Source organism: Cricetulus griseus, chromosome 7 (assembly GCF_003668045.3).
Source record: "Cricetulus griseus strain 17A/GY chromosome 7, alternate assembly CriGri-PICRH-1.0, whole genome shotgun sequence".
Lineage (NCBI taxonomy): Eukaryota > Metazoa > Chordata > Mammalia > Rodentia > Cricetidae > Cricetulus > Cricetulus griseus.
The window spans coordinates 58,467,662-58,486,669 of record NC_048600.1 but is presented as its reverse complement, the minus strand read 5'-3'; the positions used below and the strand labels follow the sequence as shown (position 1 = coordinate 58,486,669).

Below are 19,008 nucleotides of genomic sequence, written 5' to 3'. Positions count from 1 at the left end.
TTAAGTTTCTGAAGCTTGGGGTTTCAAAGAGAAACATTCTCAATTTTCACCCCAAAATGCTCCCAACTCTGGTGATTTATGATATATTCAGAATTTAATTATAGCTGACCCTCACCTTTGGCTATAAGATGCCAAAACTAAGCAAGATAGAATTCAGTGCCTTCTGCCCCATCTACAAAAATGTGTCCATCATTTGGGGCTTGGTGACCCTAGTAAAATTGTTCAAAAGGCTGACTGCTTCCTGCTAGGGAAGAATACCAAGGTCTAGCTGAAATAACAGAGAGGAGATGCAGTGACATGCTATTCACAAGGCTTAGGAGATCCTTGTCCCTTTTCTGGTGCATTGATCTGCTTTGATTTCTTCTCCTATCCCTGATGAGAACTGGAGGAAAATGAATGGAAGGAAGTGCTCAGGGCATGTACTAGAAGAGGGGACAGCTACTGCATATACTACAGACCTCCTACAGTCATGCCGCAGGGTCTCAGGGGCGACCAAACCCCTCCAGCAGCTATGACTCCAGAGTCACGCTGCTTCTGGGAGAAAAAAGTGAATGAAAAGAAAGTAAATGGTTACCAAGAGTTTCTTTCTTTTTATATAAGAAAAAATGATCTATGTAACACTGTCTCTGTAATCTTTTCTAAGGAAGTCTGGCAGAATAATTCTGTTCAGAAGTATTTCTCAATGGTGTTAAATACAAAGAGCTTGAAATTCTGCCCCAGGAGTGATTACACCCCACTGTAGAGGAGAATGGTTCTCCTTCTCAAGGTCTTGGGACCTTTGGCAGGCTTGTTTGGTTAACAATGAATTAGCTTGCATTGTGTTGGACCATCACTAAGATCACAGTTCTGTGTAGGAGTGATTTAGTCTCTTACTGGCCATATGACCTTAGAGTAATCACTACTGCTCCTATATGAGCTTCAGTTTCTTCATCTACAAAATGGGACTAATTAGTCTTTGCTTCAAGGGTTTGTGTTGATGTAAGGAAAAGACAAGATAGAATCTGAACCTCAGCAAGTATTTAATTCAAGTTAGATGTCAGTTCTAAACCAAGCCCCAGTCGCTCTATTGGAGACAATGGTGGGTTTCCCCTATACACTTTTGCCAATGCAGCACCTTTACTTCCTCCCAGATCTACCCACCAACATACAGAAGCTATGACCAGGGCATGTTTAAGAAGAAAAATCAAAAAAATCAAAAAAAGAAGAAAAATCATCCAATAGGACTCATAAATGATCACCAGTGCAATCCTTGGCTCTGAGCTTCATGGGGAACAGGAGCTTTCAACAAGTTGACATGAAAAGAATAGGCTCAGGTGGTACAGGCTACAGAGTTCTGCTTTGATCTTGGCCATCACTTAGCTTTGTGCCCCTGGACTTGTTGCTTTGCCTCTCTGTCTGGAGAACAAGATGATTGAATGAGACCAAGGGAAAGTATATTGAGTATAATGATCACCCAAGGAACTCCATAGAGTAGACCCTTGGGTTCAACCTACTGATGCCTAGATTTAGTAAATCAAATGGATCTAGAATCTGCATGTTTAACAAGACCCCAGCAGGTTCTGAAAAGGTGGATCACAGTTGAGATTTTGAGAATCATTGGTTAGAGCATCTCTTAGCCCTCTTTAGAGCCCAGCATTCTTAAATGCTGCAAGTTTGGACCTTCCCCAGCCATCCAGTGGTGTGAGATGATATGGCTTCTCTCTGTATCCTATATCTGCCTTCAGTCTCTTCATTTGCTTTCTGCTCATGCCTGTGTTTGGGGTCCTTAGTACCCATGTAATAGTAGTAAAAGGTCATCCACTCCCCCAGACTGTGTTGCCTTCGGAGCTTGTCCTCTCCTGTCAATGAAAACTTACTATCCATGCCATGGTCATCTTGGAACCCTCCAATGTATTGTCACTGAGTGGGTCCAATGAGCATTCTTCATCCATGGAAACCCAACAGGTGAGGTCATCCTTGTAGATGAGCTGTGGGTTTGTAATGGCTGCAAAAATGTAGTCAAGAATTCAAACAGAAGGTACATGACCAATGCTTGCTCTCTTAATAATTTAAGGACATCACAGAAAGATGGATCTGTAGGTTCCTACTTCCTCCAGGTAGAACAACACCCAGTGAGAAGTAGCATGTTGGGCAATAGAAGCACTTTTTGGAATCTGAAGAAGGTTCTAAATCCTAAATTTTACATCAAGGACATTTTCCTCAGAGAAGGCAAAAGCAGACGTGAGAAAGGCTATGAGTGACATGCAGGGAAGTACAGGTAGGAGTAATTTCCAATCCATCTAGACTTGCAGGTGCCTGGATGGCATGAGATTTCCATAGCTGTGTTTGTTTTCTCCATAGGAGAGAAGGGTTGGGATTCCTTCTAGAAGGAGAGAAAACAGACATAACCCTACAGGACCCTGCTCTAAGGCCCCATTTGTTTTTCTTCCTCCCTTATTTTTATTTTTGGGAGCAGTGTTAGGCCACCTGCAGAGAAGTCTCCTGTGGAGCCCTCCCCACCTGCACCACTGCACTCATCTCTCCCCACCCTTCCCCTGTTGCCTCAGACCAAGTAGAATCAGGGACCAATGCTCACTTATTCAGGGTCAGAGATGCACTTCATCAAACAAGGACCTCTTTCTTTGGCCCCGGAATTGGCCCAGAGACTGTCAGAGAATCTGGACTAGAATATAGTAGCTTTTCTATCCCATGGACCAGGCATGATGTCCAAGAGAACCTCCAGCTGCATGGTATGACAATGAAGACCAACTCCCACCAGAGGGGAGAGAAACTGCTCAAAGTCTGAGGAAGTGGCAGGACTCCTGAGGGAGTGTACATTTCAATATGAGATGTGAGGATGGGTGGTAGGAAGCACCAGGCAGCCAACAAGCGGCTGGGTCTACTGGGCTGTTTAGAAAACACTGGAAACTTGCCTTGCTCCAAATCTTTCTTCCGCCTTTTAAAATGCTGAAAGGCACCAGGAAGCCATTATTGAACTAACTGCTCTCCCCTCCAAATAAATGAAGGTCAATTTCAAAGAAACAGTTGTGCTCCATATAGTACTGGAACCAAACAGCGATCCCTCCATTGATTTGTCTCTCTTCTCATTCAAATGAGCTCCGTGGAATTTGTGAACTATGAGCACAAGTGAGAATGAAGGTCTCAGACATAACCTAGAACAGAGTCACCCCCCCACAAACATGTGTGTGAATCCCCAAATCAGCTTTTGAGAGTCCCTTGAGGAAAGCAACTGCTTTCAGAATTCTGTGAGAAGGAAATTTTTTATAAACAGGAAATCAATCCTCCCTAGAAGAGGGAAATATTACTGAGGAAATACATTTGGCCACTTTTATTTTATTTTTTATTTTTTATTTTTATTTATTTTTTCTTTTCCATTCATTTATTTAGCTCATAAATAAAGTCATGCACAATTATGATACAGAATACAGTATGTTCACAATAGCATAGCTAAATTAAACCAATTAACATGTTATATCACACATATTCATCATTTTTATTTTGAGAACACCTAAAGTATACTATCTCACAACTTTTAAAATATAGTATATTGGTATCAACCATATTTATCATGCTCTCAGTAGACCTCAAGACTTCAGAGAGTCCATGATATTTGGCCATTTTTAAAAATAGCTAATCAAAGACTTCCTAAAGTGCCTACTATGTCCTTGACTCTGTTCTAGAAGCTGGGTTGTTGAACCAAAACTCAATAGGGTCCCTACCTGCCTAGTCAACATGTGGTTATTGAATACATACCTTGTAGAGACATTCTACTGGGATTCCTATGGCATTATCACATTAACCCTCACAGAGATGCCCTGTAGAGTAACTGCTACCTCTTCATGGATGAATATATCAAAGCTCAACACAGTTAGAGTCTTTTCCAGGGTCACACAGCATGTCAGTGTTAAAGGCCAAGGACTTGAGTCCCGCTCTATGACAACAGGCCACTACCTGTCTCACTGCACCTGGCCTTTCTGTCCACTGATAGCAACCTGTGCTATCATAGTAAATGTTCTCCAGGAAACTGCAAATCACCCTGTCTCCACCCTGTCAGAAGATAGGAGGGACACTGTCGTAAAATCCTGCTATCCCTAAAGTGGGGGGCACCAACTAATAAAGGATCAGGGCATGCCATCATGTTCAAACTTAAAGCTAGTTTTTCTCCAAACCTCCTGCAATGTGGGTGCTAAGCATTCTTAGGAACCAGGCTCTTGTCAGTCAGTCAGATAAGCTGAAGAAAAGTGGAGGGACTTGCCTTTCCCCTAGGAATGTGGGTCATGTCTTTAATCATGTATTCATTCACTGAGTTAATATGAATTTACCAAATGGGTGCTGGGTCCAGGAATCTTCCTAGAGAAACTATGGTAAGCAAAATAATTAAGTGCCATAGAACTTACTTTACTAGTGAAGTAAACAGGAGTTTGTAAAAACACAAAAGGAAGAACAAATGTATCTGTGATGAGAGACTAAAATGACTTAAAGGGGATAAGTATATGATGAGGTTCCAGGGGAATAACATGGAGGGAGAAGGTTGAACAGTTTAGAGCATCTACTTCAATAATATTTGTAGAAGAGAGATCCATGCAGCCGGAAGATTTCCTGGAGCAGGAAATGATGGAGAGCTCCCAGAGCTTAGGATGGGAGCAAGCATATACCCATGTATATGACTATAGGCATGGGCAGAAGCCTGACCATACTGGGACTTTGAGCCATATTATGGAATTTAGTTTTGGTTTGTTTTTTTATTTGAGCTTTGGTTTTTCCTTTATGTGGTGGTGGTGGTGGTTTTGCTTTGGTTGTTTGCTTATTTGTTTGCTGTTTTTTATACAAGTTCTCAGGTAGCCCATTCTGGCCAAAACTAGCTATGTAACCAAGTATGACCTTGAACTTCTGGTCCTCCTGCCTTCACTTCCCAAGTGTTGACATTATACACATGCACCACCCAAGTGGAACTTGGGCCTCTGTGAACATCTGGCAGGCACCAAGTGAGCTACATCTCCAGCCCTAGATTTCTGTCTTAACTGTTAACTTCATTGGCCACTTTGGAAAAAAGTTGAAGCACACCAAAGAGTCTGTATGAATGTATCTCTAAAATGGTATGGGGCTAGAGAGATAGTTCAGCTGCTGTTCCTGAAGAGGACCATAGTTTGGCTCCCAGCACCCACCCACATGGAGCATCTCAGAACCATCTGGAACTCCAGCCAGGTAATCTTATATCCCCTTTTCTGGCCTCCAAGGATAACCTATACTCATGTGAACACACACATACCATATACACACAAAGATTTTGGAATAGTTCACTCTGGCTAACATACAAAGCAGACTGGATGTGGGACCAGTTAGAGGTTTCAAATGTGCTGGGAGGAAACAGTGACTTAGACCATGTAGGTGACAATGGAAATAGCAAGAGGCAGACAGAGTTGGGGACTTAGTGTGGCTTGGCATAGGAAGGTTAGTGAGAGAAGTGTGTCCAGAATAACCCTGATGCTGGCAGAGAGCCATCTGGGTACCATTTGCTGAGCTGGGGAAGACAGGATTAGGGACTGCCTGAGCACAGGCAAGAGGATTTCTTCCAGACTTTTCTTCAGATATCTTTCAAGACTCATAAAGCACCACAGTGGGCAGGACCTACTGGATGTTATCATGATTTGAGCAAAGAGCATCTGACCTTAGGCCAAAAGCCCCTATGAGCAAAACCAGCTACACTAAAGGGCATCTGACCAGAAGAGTTTTGACAGCCCAGGCCTTTAGGCCCCACCAGAAACCTATTGTGCCAGAATCTCTTATGAGACCAAGAATCTTCAGCCCTTACCAAGTTTTCCTGGGTGAATTCTCATGCATCCAGTACAATTTAGTTTTCACATCTAGGCAGCCCTGGATGGGATACCCCATGGAAATCCAAGAAAATGTGGTCAAGCTTCCATTGCACAGCCAAAAGTATCCTCAGTCCTACCCAGGCCTTTGTTCCAATCAATGGGAAAGGAAGCAAGAGGGATGATGGTATCTTTGAACTAGAGTCCCCACAAATACAGAAATAGAGGAAGCATCCTCACCACACAGGGAGTACTGTGTAGAGTTGCAACCCTTCAGGCAAGTCACGTCATCCCTGTCCTCTGGAGATGAGGACACCAAGTTCAGAAAGGCTCAATAATTGCCCAAGGTCACACACCTAGAAAATGGTAGAATCCATCAGACTCCACACTAGGTACTCAGTAAATATCCATTGTTAGTATTCTGCTTCCCCCAAATTTGTCAGAGATCTGATGCCCAAAGTTTCCACTAGCTCATGACAAAGATGAAGAAAACATTGTGTTCTTTTAAAAATGAAATGTATTCAATCTAAATGACTGTCCTTTCAATCTGAAGACTACATCCTTTCTATTTTAAGACACCAAAATAGCATTTTAGACGGAAAGATGATAATGAATGATAATAGTTGTATGGTGTGAGTAAATGGTGTGAGTGTGTGTGTGTGTGTGTGTTGTAATGTTCTACTTGATAAAGTTTTTTTAAAAAACTGGCAACCCTGTCAGTTGCCTCTAAAAATAGTCTGAAAGTTGAGTCTCCTAAGGTCTTGAAATCACAGACAATACATAAAGACTAATGGGAAAAAAAGAAGGAAGGAAAGAAGGGAGAAAGAAAGAAGGGAGGGCTAGAGGAATGAGCCAGCCTCATCCTTCCAGTGAAACCAAGTGGGCTGAGACAGAGGAACTAGGAGGGAGGGATGAACTGTGTAAAAGTATAGGTCAGGTACATAGGACAGGAGTCAATGGTGGAGGTGAACAAATCTACTGGGGCATGAGAGGGCCACATAAGTACTGGAGGGTCATCAAGGGCCCTATCAAGGCTTTACTTGAGTATGTGTGAAGCTGTAAAAATAATGGATGGCTTCCAGCCTCCATCTGGCAATTGCTTTCTCCCATATCCACAGGCCTTGTCTGCAGCCATTTACTCCCTGAACACCTCAGATAATGATATGCTAATGACCCCCATACATTAGACCTTGATACTTGGTGCTAAGGGTGAGGCTACCCCACAGCCCCTGACCTGTTTGTGATGTGGCCACTGACATGATCCCTACTGCACAGTTATGGGTGTGAACTCAGGGGAGACGGGGGAGCTTTGCCTCAGAACAGCTGATGAAGAGCTGAATGTGAGTTCAAATCCAAATCATCACATGGGTTTGTCATTAAAGAATCATTGGGTGGAAGTGTATGAAAAAAAAACTATGGAAACCTCTATTCTTAGAAGGAGGCAAAGAAGGGCAGATGGCCACTGATCACAACCTCAAAAGGATATAAAGAACATAAAAATAATTGGGTCATCCGACTGGCAAGATGAACCAAAACCTCTCTTTTATTGTTGACACTTTTGGAAGACTTTTCAACATCATGGTTTATTGCTACTAATGACAAGCACGTTTGATCATATTTCTATCAAATCAGGGGAAAGAAATATTTAGAAAAAAATTTCCCCAGTGCTGTTTCTGGCTTCATTACATTTGAGACTGGATTCGCCTCCTCCACCAACCTCCAAATGATGCCAGCACCACAGGACACTTCTCAACCACAGGTCATCCTATGTCCTTCCCTTGATGTCACAGGCCAGGCAAGCTGGCATTGTGGAAGAGAGTATTTCTAGACACTCTGTTCTGCAGCAACTGTCTAGTGATGACCTAGCTACTCGGAAAGAAACGGCTATGAACTACATACACAGAGTGGAGAGAACTGCAATGGAACAGAATGTAGCTTAACTCCACTCACTTCCCCAGATTCTAATGGCCCCTGTAACACCTGCAAGGGGAAAGGGAGAGCAGGGGAAGTGGTCACTCAGCAGAACAGAATCACAGAAGTAGAGAGGGGTCCCTGTTGATCTCAGCTAACAGGCCTTAGTTTGGAAAACTATGTAATGGCCTTGGAGCCCTGAGCTTTCTTCCTGGGTTTTAGAAAATCCAGGAAGAAAGAAGCCTGTCGGCAGGACAGATGGGTCAGTGGATAAATCACTTGCTACATATACATGGATCCACAGAACCCATAGTAAGCTGGACTTGGTTGCATTCATCTATAGTCCAAGACGGCAGATGAACAAGGATGGATGCAGCTGACCATCTGTGGGTTTCGTGGAAGGCAGAGGTTAGTCTAACCCTTGGTAGGAAATTTTCAATCAAGTATTCCCTCCTTTAATTCACTTGTTCCAGCTCTACAAGTGAGTGGCTGAGCTAGGGCAGGGGTGCACGGTGGGCTGACTAGTCCTAAATCCTTAATGACCAAAAGTGAAGGGAAGAAATGGATCTATCCCAGAAGCCGACCAAGAGACTACTGTAAACAGTGAAAGCCTACAGAGTATAGAAGAGACAGAGAGAAGGGTAGGTAGACTGGAAGGAGAAAGAAATTTAGTGATGTATTTAGGAATTTGTAGAGCTGGGGGTCCTCAGCCCATCTGTCAGCCTCACCTAGTCTCTGGCAAGGCACAGCATGAATCAGGTCAGGTACCATAGAACCCAAGCTCCCTGGCAGCCTGTCCTAAGGTGGTCAACATTCCAGCCACACCCACCAACAAGATATCTGAGCTCTCCTTCATGCACACTGTGCTATAAAAGCTACACCAGTGAGCAAGTCAAGCCAACACATTCAGAAACATCATGTTCTAGCACAAGCAGACCATTCTTCACAGAGCCTCCACTGAGCTTCTGGATGGGGTATCTGCCCACAGAGTCTTATTCCCCTAAGCTTTCCCTATGGCCTGGTATCATGAGTTGGGGGACTTAGCTTAACAAGGCTAACGTGTGTGTTGGAGGCTGAGCCCCAGAAGGAGGTCAGAAGGAGGTAAGGGTGGGTGGGGCTCCCTGTCACCTGCAAGCAAGCATCTACACCGTGGTTCACAGGATCAGGAAAGCAGATGCAGGAAAGCATCTGGGTGAGAGGGAGAGCCACTAATGAACAACAACAGCTTAACATCTCTTCATATATTCAGGCCATATATGGTCCCCTGGCATGAATAGAAGACAGAAGGCCCTTTCTCCAAAAATCCATTTGCACCCAGTTCTTTGGAATTTACTGGAACACAAGTATTCGTGGCGGTTTGTTATACTTCCATGACTAGGTTAGTGATCTAATAAAGCCCCTCCTCAAAGTAAACACATAGAAGAGGCAAGAAGTCAAAGCTTAGCAATTATACTAAAATGCAGTTATTATGTTGAAAAGCAAATTGATTGCAGAGTAAAAAAGGTGCTTCTTAGCATATTAAATAAACAAGGTCTGGCAGCCAGTCAAATAAGCAAGCACTGTAATTTTGAAGTGGTGACAAGAGGAAACATTTCATGAGCTCTGAAACAAATGGAACGGGATCACGTAGACCTGACTTCTCTTAGCCACAACCCCTGCAGAGTCCTCTGTGGCCCCTGGCCTGTGTTCCTGCCGAGCATAGGCAAACTTGCAGACAAGCGGTTTGGTTTGGTTTGTTTGTTTTGTTGAAATATTTGTTCTTCCCACCCAAACTCCTCAAACCCTAGGCTAAGGCCCTCTCCTTGGGATGTCACAAGAATTGACTTCTGAGTGTGAGGTTTCTGGACTCTGGTTTACAAAAACAAAACAAAAATATATCCTAAACTACTGTCTTAGGACCAAAAGATGTTTAGTCTATATCATTGCACTTTCTCCTTTGTATGACTATTTCCAGCAGCTGGTTTGATAAACTACTTTATTTTATTTTTAATTTTGATTAAGTCAGAAAAAAAGGAAAAATGGGGGGAAAAGAAAAGAAATCTTCTTCCAGGGCCAGAGTTTGAATACACCCAGTACACTGTCTTCCCAGCAGCATATCACTGGTAAATTATTGCTGGTATTTAGTTTCCAATATGTTCAGTTCTAGCAAGCAATGGGTTTAAGTATAGGAAAATGTAATGTGATGTTACAAACGTTGGTTAGATATAGGTCTATTAATCTAGCAACATGAGAATGTCCATGATATCTGCACAAGAAAGGCAAGCCTTTGAATAATATGCAATCTCATTTTGTTTTCATTTTTATTACATTTTATGGAGGGGGGTTGCATTGCCACAGAGCAGAGGCTAGAGGACAACTACAGAAGTCATAGTTCTTTCCTTCCACCAAGTGGGCCACAAGGATGGAACTCAAGTAGTCAGGCTTCACAGAGCCACCTGTATCCACTGATCCATCTTGTCAACCAGCAATCCCACTTTCAAAAGCCCTGAACTGGTGTGTAGAGAAGGCTCAGTGGGCGAAGTGCTTACTGAAGAAGTGTGGGAGTCTGAGTTTGGACACTGGGACGAGGCTTAGTACCTCCTGCCTGTAAGCCAGTGCTTGTGCAGCAAAGAGTGAAGTGGAGGCAGGAGAATCATGGTCCAGCTACCCTAGTGTACACAGTGTTAACAAGAGGCTCTGTCTCAAACAAGGTAGATAGGGAAGGCCATACCTGAGGTTGTTTTCAGACACACACACACACACACACACACACGCACGCACGCACGCACGCACGCACGCACCCACAAACTCTCATGAAAAACAAAAATTAGAGCTTTTAGCTTGCTTATTTTCAGGGACTACGTTAATGAGTAGAAGCAGATTATTAACTTTCTGTCTTCCTCTGAGTTCACATACTGCAAAAAGCAAACACTCCATTTGTAATTAAAGATATCAGATTAAGAAGATTAACAGAATGAAAATTGGGTTTTATTAGAGTTATTGTTTGGACTTCCATGCTATGTAGTGAGTTCAGAAGAAAGAAAAGGTATCTATCCTTGGTCATTCCATCTATGTGCTCACATTTCACCTTGAATGAGACCAGGAAGATCTTGTTGTTCACTACAGTGTACTTAGGCTATCCAACCCTCCAGTTTCTGAGGACTCTTCTCTCTCCATCTCCTATCTTGCTGTAGGATCACTGTGATAATAGCTGCCTCAGCCAGCTTTGTATGAGTTCTGGGGATTTGAACTCAGATCCTCGCACTTTGGCAGCAAACATTAGCTCATAATTTTTACTGTTAACTTTGCCCATATCCTGTTCTCTGCCGTGGGAACACTTACAAATTCTCCTGGTTCTCCCTGATGCCGCCACAGCCCTGACCACTCTTCCTTTCAAAAACACAGCAGGTTGTTTGATTTTTTTTTTCCTTTTGTGTTCTTTTCAAAATCAGAATTCTTTCTACTATTCTCAACAGCAAGTAGCCATTCATTCATACATAATATCATAACTGAAAAAGACAGGAAAGGTAGACTCTTTCATAAAATGTCTCAGCCTTTGGTGATTAATAAACAATGGGAATTTATTGCCTACAGTTCCATGGGGGTCTGGAGAGTCAAAGGTCAGGATGGTGACAGATTCACACCCAGCCCAATCTTCCATGAGGAAAGGTACCCAGTGAGCTCTCCCAAGCCTCATCCATGAGGACCCTAATCCCAGCCATAAAGGCTCTTTCCCTATGACCTTCTCTTCCCAGATGCCCCCAATGACACTGGCAAGGATTTTTAACATACAAATACAAAGATGCAAATCCAGACTACAGCATGGTCTATGATACCATGCTTCATATTTTTCTATGGACTTTTCAGGAGAGAGAGACATAAATTGGATCACCCAGGCTTTTTTCAATACTCGTCAAACACACTTCTTGCTATACCAATAAATCCTCAATCTTCTCATTTCTTTTTGCTTTTCTCATTTTTTCAGTGTGCTGTTGAATTCTATAATAAAAGATACCATAATGTGCCTGACAACTCCCATTATGTAAGCAGCCCATTTAAATAAATAGACAATGCACTCATAAGGCCACCACAAGGTACAAGTTTACACTAAAAGCATGTATTTCTCATACCCTGGTCCTGGTCATCCCTTTCCTACTTGGAGGCAACTACTGTCACTAGTTCCTGGTATAACTTTTCAGAAATATTCTATGTATATGTATATGTATGTATATATAGAGAGATATGTGTATATGTAGGTGTATTCATATATTCCTTTCCTTGGAAATACCATACTATAAACAGTATGTCACACTTGCTTTCTGCATCGTGCCATGTATGAGGAAGACCTTTCCACTCCACTATAAATCAAACAGCCTCGTTCATTTTAAGAGCTGCATAGTATTCCCTTTTCTCCAACAGAATTCTATGGAAGAGCATATAGATGCCTATAAAGATTTTGCTTTTACAAAATCATATTCTTGCTTCTCACACATGCTTCACTACCTTTGACCTTAGTAAATTTTTATAAGATCAACTCCTTGAAGTAGAAATGGAAATATTCAGGGATGTGGGGGAGGCAGAGGTGAGACAAGATCTCTTGTAGCCCAGGCTGACCTTGAACTTGATAAGAAGCTGAACTTCTGATCCTCCCGCCTCTAATCCCTGAGCTCTGAGGTTACAAATGTGTGCCAGGTTTATGCAGTGCTGGGGAGGGAGCCTGGGGCTTTGTGCACAAATCACAAGCACTCTACCAACTTAGCTGCATCCTGAGCCCAAAAGTGCCTTTTAACTGAGAGCTCCTTGCTACTCAGGGCCCAGGAAATTGCAGATGTCAGAGTAACAAGTCGGCTTCTTCCCTGAGGCTCCCAGACAAGCTTGAGTGCCTCAGATCCTCCCAGCTAAGTTGGGTCAGCGTCCCAGAGTTCAAGCAGAGCCTGGTGCTGCCCTCTTGGAATGCAACAGCCATCTGCCAGAAGAAGCAGAAGCCTGGAATGTGTGCATATCACCCAAAAAATGGGAATAAAAAACAGCCTCCTATGGTGTAAACCAGATTCAGTCTTTCACTTGGCAGCCAAGCCCATCACGGTCCACATCAGTGGCTGCAGGCTCCAGGAGCGAGGTCCAAATTTAAAAACATGAAGAAATAAAAGAAAATGCTGGCACCGGGCTGGTGCTATGCCTCAGTTGGTAGAGTGTTTGACGAGTATACACAAAGCCCTGCATTCCATCCCCAGCACCCAACGAATGAACCAAGAATGGTGGTGAACATCTATAATCCCAACACCAGTAAGGTGGAGGCAGGGGGTCAGATGTTCAAGATCATCCTCAGCTATATAGGGAGTTTGAAGTCAGCCTGGTCTGGAGACCTTGTCACAGAATAAGAAAATGTTGTAGCCTTAGCCCCCAGCACCAAGGGGCTGTGTTAGTAAGAAAAGACTCCTCAGGCATCCAAACCCATCCCACCCCTCTGTGGTGGGATACAGTAGACAGTCTATATTAAGGCAAGAGACATGCTCTCCACATTTTAGTTTCAGTATTCAAGCTGTCCCCCAAACAGCTCAGCCTCACATGCTGGGCACTCACTCAAACACCACTCTGCACCTTGTAAGGGGGGCTTTTCAACAAGTAGATGGGCTCTGGCTGGGCAAGAGTGTCATTCAATCTTGACCTTGAACTGCTGATCCAGAAGGAGAGGCAGGGTTATTTTCAGACTGTACTAAATCGAGAGTTGTTGGGATCAGCTGCTAGAGAGACAGGGAAGAGGTAAACTTTGACACACTTCCACGAGACCTGGATTTCAAGGGGATGGTACAGAGGCAAGACCTCAGCCAATGGAGTCTCAGAACCAGACTGGGAAGCCCTTCCTGTCATTTGTCACCAGTGCTGCCCTGACACTCCTTATCTTGGTGAAGGGAGCAGTGTCGTCCCACACCACAACCCTCCAGAGACATCCTGGCATGTTCTTCAGGGTTCCTACATGCCTGGAGTACTAAAGTCAAACAAATCCAGGTCTTTAGTCCTGACTCTACCCATCTCACTGAGCCTCAATTAATTCGTCTATTAGAGGAGACTGAATCGTCTGTCCCCCTTGCAGAAGTGTAGTGAAGGATCAGTGAGAAATATACAGGAAGGATTCAGCCAGGCCACAAACACTAGCAAGTAGTACATAGGCATCAACTATTAACACATAAAGACTCTCGGCTTTGACCTAAGAACAATGATAACAACCTATCCATATTGTCATGATCAATTCATTGTCATGAATTCTAAGAAAAGAATACATCTTTGAATAGCAGCAACAAAAAAAAAAAAAAAAAAAAAAAAAAAAAAAAAAAAGCCTGTGATCCCAGCACTAGAGACTCAAATGGTAAAGGTATGAAGTTTGATCCCTGGGACCTACATCCTGGGAAGGGAGGACCTACTACTAAGGAGAGCTGACCTCTGATCTCCATGTGTGCACTTTGGTACACACACACTCACACACACACACACACACACACACACACACACACACACACACACACATTAATTATTTTTTAAAACAAAACCCACAATGCCATAAATTAGTCTAATCCACCTGAGATACTTCACACTTATTATCTCACTAGTTGATCAGCCCAGTGATCCTTCTCAGCAAAGAATGGCCAAAGTCCAGCGCTGTTTCTTCCTCATTCCTAAGGTTTATTCTATTTGGTAAATCAAAGTATAAGCTTCCGCCTAAAAACATCAAACTGCAGGCTAATAGATTAGCTGGAAGCTTTTCCTCAATGCCTGTCAGCTTCTTACTCCCCGTGAAAAAAGAATTGTGTCATCACTTTCAACCTCAGAATTGGTTCATTGAATCCACAAATATCCTCCAACCCCGAGAGCCCAGGGTCTGACATAGTAATATGTAAATAAATAAGGCATGTTAATTAAGTCAACTCTTTGGCTCCTGCTCCCAAGGTCTGACTTCCAATGGCTCAGGGAGCCCGAGCAGTGAGGTAGAAAATAGGGACTAAGGAAAAGCAAACCCAGCTCCTCTAGTTCACCCCAGGCTTGAGGGGGCCTAGAATATTCTGCCTTTGACTGTCCTGAGATTACCAGCTCTGAGCCATCTCCCAAGTTCAACAGCATCACCAGTAATGTGCTCCAGTGCTGGTTACCAAGGCCCACCCCCAGAGCAACTGAGTCTGAACAGCAGGTACAGCCAAGGATATCTAGGTCCCCACACTCTAGGCTATGCTGATGCAGGCTCAAGTTCAAAAACCAACAGTGGAATGAGGTTAAACTGGGCTCCCTGGATCAGTTCCCGTTCACACTTATCCAACATAGTTCAGAAGCTGAGGGACCATGTTCTTGGTGTTACAGTTGACACAGACCCTTTTACTGCCACAGCAAGAAGATTAAGTTCTTCGAGAGGTGAGCAAACCATTGTTTACCATTGAATCAGTACCCCCAGAGCCATCCCTAGAGAAAATGTCTGGGAGTGGGCCTGATACTAGATTCCATCTTCTTAAGAGTCACAGCCCCCTTGCCCAGTAGTATTGTGAAAGATGAAAAGTGAGTGTCCTAGTTAGGGTTATTACTGCTATGTTGAAACCATGACCAAAACCAAGTTGGGGAGGAAAGGATTAACTCGGCTTACACTTCCACATCATAGTCCATCATTGAAGGAAATCAGGACCAAAAAGGAACCTGGAAGCAAGAACTGATGCAGAGGCCATGGAGAGTGCTGCTTATTGGCTTGCTGCACATGGCTTGTTCAGCCTGCTTTCTTTTAGAACCCAGGACCACCATCCCAGGAGCGGCACCATGCACAAGGGCCCTGCCACATCAATCACTAAGAAAATTTTCCACAGGCTTGCCTACAGCCCAGTCTTGTGGAGGCATCTTCTCAATTGAGACTCACCCCTTTCTGAGGATTCTAGCATGTATCCAGTTGACATAAAACTAGCCAGCCCAGTGAGCCAGCGAGATGTCCCTTTGGGTAATAGCACCTACCATCAATTTTGAGAACCTGAGTTTAATCCTCATGACCCACATGGTAGAAGGAGAGAATTGATTCTTGCAAGTTGCTCTTTGACCTCTACATAAATGTTATGGCATACACATGTTGTGGCACACCCATGTATACACACACACACACACACACACACACACACACACACACACACAAGGGGTTTGGGAGAACACAAATTCACAAATCAGCACTTCCGGGGGAACAAAATGTGAGCCTTGTCATCATTTAGTGTTCCTTGATCATTTGTCCTGAGATTTGCCTGGGCTCCCATTTCCCAATAATAATAATGCATTCATATCAAACTTGTTAAGAGAGTTAATCAAGATACCAAATACAAACATCTCTAACCCATTCCCTGGAGCACAGTAGAGACTAATGAGCTGTTGGTTTTCTTTTCTCTCCTCCACTATCAAAACTACCCCATCCAGGATTGATTCTCTGGAAGTCTTGTTTATTGACCAATTAGCTAATGTGATGAGTTAATCCTTGCGGAGGTGTGAATTTGTGATAATGGTTTTCTGTGTTAGCCTCCAAAATACAATTTGCCTCCCAACCTGGGGCCTTACAGTTTTACCATTAAGATATGATTAAGGAAGGAAACAAAGGGGGAGGGGGTAATGCAGAGAGACTTTCCTGCACAGGGAGTCTTTCTCCACTTCTTATCACTAACCATCATACAACCAGAGTCAGAGTGAGAGAATCCTAAGGAATTAGCAACCAGACAAGAAAGGAAATGTGCCTTTAAAGCTGTAAGTGGTTATTTAAAAAAAGAAGAAAAAGAAGAAAGAAAAGAACCTCAGGCATCTGAATCTCAGAATAGGTGTGAACAACACCAGATAGAAATCAAAGACTGATGGGTCATTTGCCAACATTTAATACAATTGCTTGGGATCTGTGGAGTTGAATGTAATAAGGCTTCATTAAAAAGTAGTTATAACAACTAATAAGACCCTAATTAAATTAGCTTTCACTGGGCAAGCTGCTTGTGCAGTCCTAATTAGATTATTTGCTGCCATTGGCTGTGCCTAAAGACAAAAGATGACTGTGTTGTGTCTTCAACATGCTTAGAAAGCTGGGCCTCAGGCTGTGCAAGACACAGTAAGAAAGCCAAGGTTGGCTGGGAATGTGGCTCAGTTTGTAGAGATCTTGCCTAACATGTGTGAAGCCCTGTGTTTTATCCCCAACACTACATAAACCTGACATGGCAGTGCATGCCTATAAATCCCAGCCTTCAGGAGGCAAAGGCAGAAAGATCAGAAGTTCATGGTCATTCTCAGCTACATAGGGAGTTGGAGCCAGCCTGAGCTACATGAAGCTCTCTTCCAAAATGGATGAATAAATGCACACACACACACACACACACACACACACACACACACACACACACACACACACACAAAAGCTGTGTTTTGGGACAACTAAGCTTCATGTCGCCTTAGCTCCCCCAAAATCATGATGAGAGAGAGAGAGAGGTGAGTTAAGGAAGGTGTACTTGACTTGAAGTTTGAGGATGCATCCATCGTGGTAGGGAAGGCATGGGAGCAGAAGCTTGAGATGCCCATAGCTAGAAAACAGCAATGAACACTGGTGCTCTGCCTGTTTTTCTCATTCAATTTAGGACTCCAGGCCACTGTACCACCCACATGTAGAGTGCTAATTTAACCTAGCAAATCTCACATTTCTGCCCAGAGGTTTATTTTCTAGGTGGTCCTAGAGCCTGTGAAGTTGATTGACAAAATTAACAATCACACCTACCTACCTCATCTCTCCAGACCGTGTGCTTTGTCTCTCACCAGCTGTGCAACCTTGGACACATTACTCGATCTCTCTCAGCTTCTACTTGCTGCCTATCAAAGTGGTGGCACTTTACTTACTGCACCGTGTCGGTAAGAGAATTTAAAAGATTTTAAATCAGGTAACCCATGAGTGGCCCACACTTACACTTTTCCATCCAAAGGAGAAATGACCACCCCTGATCAAACATACCCTAAGCCTATACACCTGAGGCCCATACACCCGTCCCACTCTGTACCATATATTCTACTTTTGTTTATTCTTGATTTTTGAAGGACAGGGTCTCAGGTATCCTGGGCTTACTTCAAACAGGCTACGTAGCCAAGGTTGGCCTAGAACTAACGATCCTCCTGCCTCTGGCTCCTGCAAACTGGGATTACAAGCATGCACCTCCATACTAGTTCTGCACTGTGACTTCTTCCAGCTCAAATGTGGCTTCTCCTTTGCAGATCTGCCACAGTGCCCCAGGGAGAAGCCACTACCTCCCTTGTGCCTTTGTGCTTCCTCTATCCACTGCCATCCCTACTTTGTCACTCAGAGCTCAGATGAGCTCAGATGTCCATCTGCCTCAGGAGACAGGGTCTCACCTCACAGAAGCCTGGGCCACACAGTAAGGACTCACAAAATGAAATCAAAGGAAATGTAAGGAAGGGGTGAGATGGGCTCCAACATCTGTCCAGCGTTGGAGCCAGCTGCAGTATAGACAGAGAGTGTTTTGACAGATTCCTTATTGTATCAAATTTCAGTCAGTCTCCTAGACTTCTCTCAGACTTCAGTCAGTACCTTGGCACTTCCTTGTATGGTCCAGTTTTAGCAAGTATCTGGTTAATCAGTGTAAAAGTAAACTCCACCCCACCCTCAGTATCTGCCTTATCAGGCATCCATCCTCCACCAGCCCCCAAGGACGTCATTACTATGACTGTCCTTAACAAGGATCCTCTGTAGGTTAGTTAGTGCAGCATTGACTGCCTCCACCTGAAGTTTCCTCCTGAGGATTTCCTTCCACTGCCCCCCACCCACCCAGTTCACCTTGACCATATTTTCCTACTTGCCCATGCTGTATCTAGAGTTATGCCATCTCCCTCCCCACTGCAAATTCTCATTGCTGCCATTCCTATTCCTATCAAGACAACCCTGGATGAAGATGGTCCCGGATGAAGTCTTCTTTACCATGCTTTAACAATGTCATTGGATTTTTTTCTTTAATTATGGAATAATATATACATGAGTACATAGCACAGTTATTTAAGCTGGTGAACTAGGGGTGGCAGGATGGCTCAGCCAGTAAAGGCCATGCAAGCCTTGTGACCTGAGTTTGATCCCTGGAACCCATCTAAAAACTGGAAGGAGAAAGAAAACTGACTCCACAGAGTTGTCCTCTGAGTGCACATGTATTCTGTTACATGGACACACCCACACACACCATTCACACGCATACAACAACAACAAAAATAATAGTAATAATAGTAATAAATGCCTCAAAGGAGAATAAACAGGTAAGCTCCCAGG

General features: G+C 43.6%; 1 protein-coding gene across 1 annotated transcript in view; it reads left to right on the top strand.

Annotated features, from left to right (window-relative positions):
* Window positions 1-19,008, top strand: part of Adra1b (adrenoceptor alpha 1B) — a 57,329-nt gene that overhangs the window by 1,549 nt on the left and 36,772 nt on the right. The gene's annotated exons all lie outside the window — the stretch shown is intronic.